General features: G+C 41.6%; 1 long non-coding RNA gene across 1 annotated transcript; it reads right to left on the bottom strand.

The window, feature by feature from the left end:
- Positions 1–1,359: 1,359 nt before the first annotated feature.
- LOC121499644 lies at positions 1,360–6,192 on the bottom strand. Its single transcript, XR_005990196.1, has 3 exons — positions 2,633–6,192; positions 2,229–2,357; positions 1,360–1,493 (listed from the first exon to the last, which is right to left on the bottom strand). It is a non-coding gene; the product is annotated as an uncharacterized LOC121499644 (long non-coding RNA).
- Between the last annotated feature and the right edge of the window lie 1,011 nt (positions 6,193–7,203).

A 7,203-nucleotide genomic window follows, 5' to 3' on the forward strand; every position in this document is an offset into this window, starting at 1 on the left:
AGAGACACAGAGAGGGAGAGGCAGAGACATAGGCAGAGGGAGAAGCAGGCTGCCTATGGGGAGTCTGATGCCGGACTCCATCCCAGGACCCCAGGATCACACCCTGAGCCAAAGGCAGATGCTCAACTGCTGAACCACCCAGGTGTCCCTAAAGATTTTAAGTATTTATTTGAGAGAGTTATTCACCCTTTCCTCCTCTTCCCTCCTTCCTTTGTTTTCTACTTTTCAATATCTGAGTCCCTACTATGTACCAGGTACTACTCTGGTGCTATGTAAGGAAAAGGTACCAAAACAAAGGACCAAGGTATGGCCCTTTCCAGCATTACTTAACTCAATCACATCAATATTTATTAAGTGCTTACTATTTAATCCCTTAATACTTAAACATAGTATATCTTTTTATTCATTTAATGCTTATAATGTCCTGCAATAAAATTTTGAAATTTTTCTCTAAGGAGGCATTGCACATTTTTAAATAAGCCTTATTTTCCTAGGTACTATATATGAGGAAAGTGTATTTCTGGGGCGCCTGGGTGGCTCAGTCAATTAAGCATCCCACTTTTGATTTCAGTTCAGATCATGACCTGAGGCTCATGAGATGGGGCCACATTGGGCTCTGTGCTCAGCAGGGAATCTGCTGGAGATTCTCTCCCCCTCTCCCTCTGCACCCCCACATGCTCGTGTGCACTCCATCTCTCTCTTCTTTTCTCTCTCTCTCTAAAATGAATAAATCAATCTTTAAACAAAGAAAATCAAACTGTATTTCTAATTAATTGTTACTGGCATATAGGAAAGCAATTGCTTTTTATATTGATCTATATCTATTAGGCTTGATAAATATTTTTCTAATCTATAGATTCTCTTGGATTTTCTAAGTAAATAATAATACTGCATCCAAATAATGACTTGTTCATTCCTTTCCAGTCTTTCTAGCACTTACATTTGTAGTAAAATGTTGAACAAGTGATAGAAGTTAGTATAGTGAACCATGTTGCCAGAATTGGACTACTGCTAATAATGTTAGCATGTCGATCTCCGTCTTAGAGTATGAGGGCCTCAGACTGATGCTGATGCTTCCTCCCTGTGAGTCAGTGATTCAGAGTCCTTGTACATCCGTGTCTCACAGTCTCCACTACATGGTCTCCGATGCGTGATAATACCTCAATAATGTGTGTTGAATTGAGTGGAATGCCCCTTCCATGAAGTTTTTCTTTTTTAAAAATATTTATTTATTTATTCATGAGAGACACAGAGAGAGAGGCAGAGACACAGGCAGAGGGAGAAGCAGGCTCCCTGCAGGGAGCCCAATGCGGGACTCGATCCCGGGACTCCAGGGTCATGCCATGGGCTGAAGGCAGATGCTCAACCACTGAGCCACTTAGGCATGCATCCCCATGAAGTTTTTCTCAGCTTCCTCTGGCATCCTTACTTGATCTTTGCATTCCCAAGGTGTTTGTTTGTTATTTGTTTAGTTTTTACTGCAGTATAACATTCTGTGAGATAAAAGGAAAAAACACATGCATTGGTCTCTGTCCCTGGTTCCTGGCACAGAGATCCTAGAACCCTTGTGATTTCTTAAGTGGTAAGAGCACCAGGAGCATCTGTTCTAACGTTTGGTCTCTGACCCTGCCTCCTGACAGGAGCTCCCAAATCCCTTGGAATTTCCTGAGTGAGAACAGTGTCTTCTGTCCTAATGAGGTGACTTTTGGTGGGCTCCTGGATGGTTCCTAGGAACCAGATGATTCCTGGGCGGGTCACCAGAAAGACCCAGCTATGAGTAGAAGCTTGACATTTTCAGTCTCACCCCTGCATTCTCCAGAGGGGAGGGCCTAGAAGGAGAGTTAATGATCCATCATGCCTATGTGGTGAAGCCTCCATAAAAATTCCCAAAGTGTGGGGTTTAGAGAGTTTCTGGTTAGTGAACACATGGCAGTGCGGGGACAGTGGCCTCTCTGAAGAGAAGCTCCAAGCTTCTTTTCCAAGCCCCTTTCCACACACCTTGCCCTACACATCTCTTCCATCTGGATGTCCATCTGTATCCTTTATCATATCCTTTTATAATAAATTTATAGTAAATTGTTTTCCCGAATTCTGTAACCTACTCTAGCAAATTAATTGAACCCAGAGAAGGAGTCATGGAAACCTCTGATTTTTAGGCAATCTGTCAGAAGCACAGGTCACAACCAGGACTTGAGATTGACAGTTGAAAGGGGGCAGGGCAGTCTTACCGGACTGAGCCCTTAACTGTGATCTGATGTTATCTGGGGTCGACAGTGTCTGAATTGACTTAAATTGGAGAACATCCAGGTGGTGTCACAGAACTGGTTGGTGTGGGAAGTGCTGAGAGTGTGATAGTCCTATGGGAGGAAAGGAGAAACAGAAGAAATGAAGTTTCCTTACACTTACACATAGAGAAGTGTACATATTGTAAGTGTACAACTTAGTAAACTTTCAAACTTAAAACTGCTCTGTATCCACCACTAAGTCAGGAAACTGAACATTCCAGCATTCCCAGAGGGCCCCCCCCATACCCCCGCCAGTCTCCTGCTCTTACCACAGCCCCCAGGGTGGACAGCAAGGTTTAGTTTGCCTGTTTTTGTACTGTCTATAAATGAAATCATTCGATACATACCCATTTGGATCTGGTTTTTCACTCAACCTTGTTTGTGAGATTCATTCAAAGCTTTCCACGTGGCTGTAGATCGTTCACTCTTATTGCTGTGTAGCATTCTATCACATAAACATGCCACAATTTATTCATCTACAGCTGATGGTCATTTGGATTGTTTCCAGGTGTGAGCTCTTATACATAGCGCTTCTAAGAATTTCATTACATTTTTAAGCTATATTTTTCAAATAACAATTCTTTCAAATCAGAGTCCCAAAGCCTTGCAGGTAGCAAAATGTTAGCTATTAATACATCCATATGACCAAAAGATCACCACTTCAGTGTCCCAAAGTCTACCAACATTTGGGGAATTATCTTTCCATGCTATAATTTTAAAAACAAGACAAAACTGGCTTGATTCTCAACCCACAAATAGAAATAGGAGGGTCTTCCCCCTAACAAACATTTCTGAGGTATTTGGGGTGGCTTACATTTCTCTCACTCACATCTTTGTCATTTTGTTCTGAATTCCTCATTTTTACCCTGTGACTCACACAGCCGCTGGCTGTCCTTCTGTCTTAGCTCACATTAGCCATAAGAAGCAATCATTCCCCTTTTCTCAAATCTTCCCTTTTTCCTATAGACCAGAACACCATGGTCAACAACAATGTGCATCACAGGTTAAAAGTCTGGGCAAAGGAGGGTGTGGCAGCGGGGAAGTCCTGAGGGTGTCACCCCCACCCGACAAAACCCAGAAAGGTTATTATTGAGACTTTGTTCTCAAAAGTCCTTGGGCTCATTCTCAAAGGAACATCTCCTGGGCACTGTTTCAGCCTCAGGTCCCAGCCTCCCTTGCCAGGATTTCTCAGTCCTTCCCCATGGACTCGTGCTCTGGAGTATTTCCTCCCTCCCTCCCTCTCTCCCCAGGGTCACGAGCACTTCCTCATACTGATGCCAAGCCCAAATTCCTCCTTTATTATTCAAAATATTTCAACCCTTTTCCCCATCCTGGGTCTCAGCTCTGGACACTCAAATAAATGGCTCTTCTGAGTTGAAACAAAAAACAACCTTCTCCTCGGAAGAATTGTGCTGCCAGCCAATAAAATGGCAACTTTCCCCTTGCTCATTTAATTAATTAAATGAATGCAATCCAAGGGCTAATGCTTAGAAATCACTTTCCTTTTCTTGATAGTTAACTTAAACAGATGTGGGTCCTGACAGCAAATGACTAAATTACACCAAAGTCAACTCCCGGAGTTGCCACGAGAGGGCGGCAGCACCGAAGCGTCGGTGTGTGCCAAGGCTCCTCCAGCCCTGTCCCACCGCACCCCACCCCCCCAAATCCTGCTACATCAAAGGTTAGCATCCGCAATCTTCGTGCCCCAGGGACTGACACGCAGGTGGGCCCCGCTGGGGATGTGGCTCACTCAACGCAACACAATTTCGACATAGTTTGGGTTATTTTGGCTTTACCCAGCATTCTTTGCCAACTTCATTGGAAATATGTTTTCATGGGAACTCATCTCATTCCACCTACTACCAGCTAAATCTGTCTCCACAGAGTTTAACAACGTGGGATGATTAATTAGGGATGAAACCATTTCCTGAGTACTTTGGACATAATTGATTCTATGAGTCTGTGATTCACTGTCATTGGTTTAGCAGTCTGTCCCTGAACCCAATGCATTTGTTTGTTTTCTGTGGCTTGTTGTCTCTCTTTTCCTTGTTTCAAAGACAAACACATTTAATTTGTAAAAGTAAATTGTTTTCTCTGCTTCTTTATAAAATAGTTTTAATTGAAAGCTAAGTTCTATCATGCTACTCCTGCTCAAAGCCTTCTATTAGCTTCTCATCTCTAAGCAAGTCAAAGACCTTACAGTGACCTGTAGGATATATCTAATCTTTATGCACCCTCCACTCTTCCACTCTTCCCCTGAATGCTACTTGCTGGCCAATAGGAATGCTCCACCACAGGACCTTTGCACTTGTTCCTCTTCTTGGGTCATCTTCCCACCCCATGACCATATATCTTTTTCAGTTCCTTCAAATGTCATCTTCTGAGTAAGCCTTTCATGACCACTGTATCTAAAATGAGTATTGCTGGGCCACCCCCACAAGCACACTCACATACATCATCTAGATCCCTTCCTTTATATTTTTGCTCTAGCATTTAATAGACATTTTATTTATTTGTATAGATTATTCTTTGCTTCCGTACAAAAAAGTAAGCTGCATGGAGGTGGAGGTTTTGCCTGATTTATTCACTACTATATCCTCAGCACCTAGAAAAATATCTGTAACATAGGTGCTTAGCAAAAAATTATTAAAAGAATGAATGAACAAAACCAAAATTGTACCCTAAGAATAGGTCATATCACATTTATTCCTTCTTATTATTCACATCTCTGCTCAAGAAACCTCTCTATCAGGCAACCTGGGTGGCTCAGCGGTTTAGCACCGCCTTTGGCCCACGGCGTGATCCTGGAGTCCTGAGATCGAGTCCCATGTTGGGCTCCCTGCCTGGAGCCTGCTTCTCTCTCTGCCTGTGTCTTTGCCTCTCTCTCTTCTCTCTCTATCATGAATAAATAGATAAAATATTAAAAAAAAAAAGAAACCTCTCTATCCACCCAGTTTAAGTAGCCCATCCTGCAAGTCCTTCTCTATGCCTTTATCCTGATTTATTTCTTCATAGCATTCACCATTATTAAATGTTATTACTCAAAATTTGTTAACTTTAAAAATTTAGTTATTTGTCTTGCCCATTTGAAGGTAAGCTCAATGGGGGCAAAGAATTTGTCCTGTTCACTGTTGTGTCTCCTCAGCTTAGAATTTTTTTAGTCAAAAATCATTTTGATCATATATGTGTGGGTCTATTTCTATTTGAATCTTTGATGCTATTCCATTGACCTATATGAAAGTCCTTTCTCCAATATCACATTGTCTTAGCTAACTGTATAATAATAAGTCTGGCAATCAGGATGTATATTAATTTCTCCTAAAAATCTTGCTGGGATTTTGATTAAGATTGTACGAAATCTACAGATCAGTTGGGGAGAACTGAAATCTTAACAATAGTGAAGTCAATCCCTTAAGCAACCAGGACTCAGGCTCTAATCCCTGACATGAGTCCTGTGATGGTGGAAAGACCAGAAAGGGAAAGGAGCTTTCTGGTAAAGTCTCATTAGAGATGCCCTTGCATCAATGGCAGCCCCAAAGGTGCAGAAACTCCTCATTCTAAAGAGTTGTGTAATAAGAGGCAATGAGTATCTCCACAATGACTCATGATGGATAAGGATCAATGACTATAAAGGTAGAAAACTTGCCCCTTGCCTTAAGATGTGGGTTCTCTATGCTGCCTAAGTTTCAATTTCAAAAAAAATTGGAGTTGAATTTCCCATCAGTCTAACGAGATGGGATGCACAGAATTCAAGTTGATACAAAAAGTAAGAAAATTAAATTAATCTAGGCTTTCCAGAGAACAGGACTGGGGCCCCGGGGTGGCTCAGTGGTTGAGTGTCTGCCTTCAGCTTAGGGTGTGATCCTGGAGTCCCGGGATCAAGTCCCACATCGGGGTCCCTGCATGGAGCCTGATTCTCCCTCTGATTCTGTCTCTGCCTCTCTCTCTCTGTCTCTCATGAATAAATAAATAAAATCTTAAAAAAAAAAAAAAAGGGAGAGAGAGAACAGAACCAACAGGAGACCTATATATCTACCTATCTATGTATCAATCCATCCATCTATCCATCCATCCATATATTGAGAGTGGGGTGGGATTATAAAAGGGGTGATTTATGATAAGGAATTGGCTCATATGAATACGGAGACTGAGAAGTCCCAAAATTTGTGGTCAATAAACTAGAGATGCAGTAGAGATGAAATTCGAAGAACCAAGAGAGTTGACGGTGTAAGTTCTAGCCCAAGTCCAAGTTCCAAGACAGGAGAAAATTAGTGTCCTCACTTGAAGACAGAAAGTGAATTTTCTTTCACTCAGCCTTTTTTTTGTTCTACTCATTTGTCTGCCTGATAGGATAAGGCTCACCCACACTGGGGAGGGCAATACTGATTCTAATGTTAATTTCATCCAGATACACCCTTAATGAAAAAAACAAACAGAAAAACCAAATAGAACTCTGGCCGGTCAAGTTGACACATAAAACTAACCATCACAGGAGATAATTGTTGCACCCAAATTTCTGGACTAAGATTCATACTCGTGACACCAGAATCAGTTTCTGACTCATTGTTCAGGAAGACATAGATCCACAGGCTAATGTGAAGAGAAAAGTAGAGAGGACAAAAAAGAAATTATAGGAGAAGCTTTTCACAATCCATCAGGAATGAACCCCAGCATTCTGTTTTTAAAACAGTGCTGAAGGTAAGGAACCATGTATTTTTAAATATCACCAAGATAGCACAAGAAATCATATCTCTGTTTTACACCACTCACAAAAAACTTAAACGTAAGACCTAAAGTTATAAAACTCCTCGAGAAAACATACAGAAGATCTTTGACATGGGCCTTGGCAATGGCTTCTTGGCTAAGACACCAAAAGCCCAGGCAACAAACACTAAGATAAAAAAAGTGAAACTACATT

Source organism: Vulpes lagopus, chromosome 10, assembly GCF_018345385.1.
Source record: "Vulpes lagopus strain Blue_001 chromosome 10, ASM1834538v1, whole genome shotgun sequence".
NCBI lineage: Eukaryota > Metazoa > Chordata > Mammalia > Carnivora > Canidae > Vulpes > Vulpes lagopus.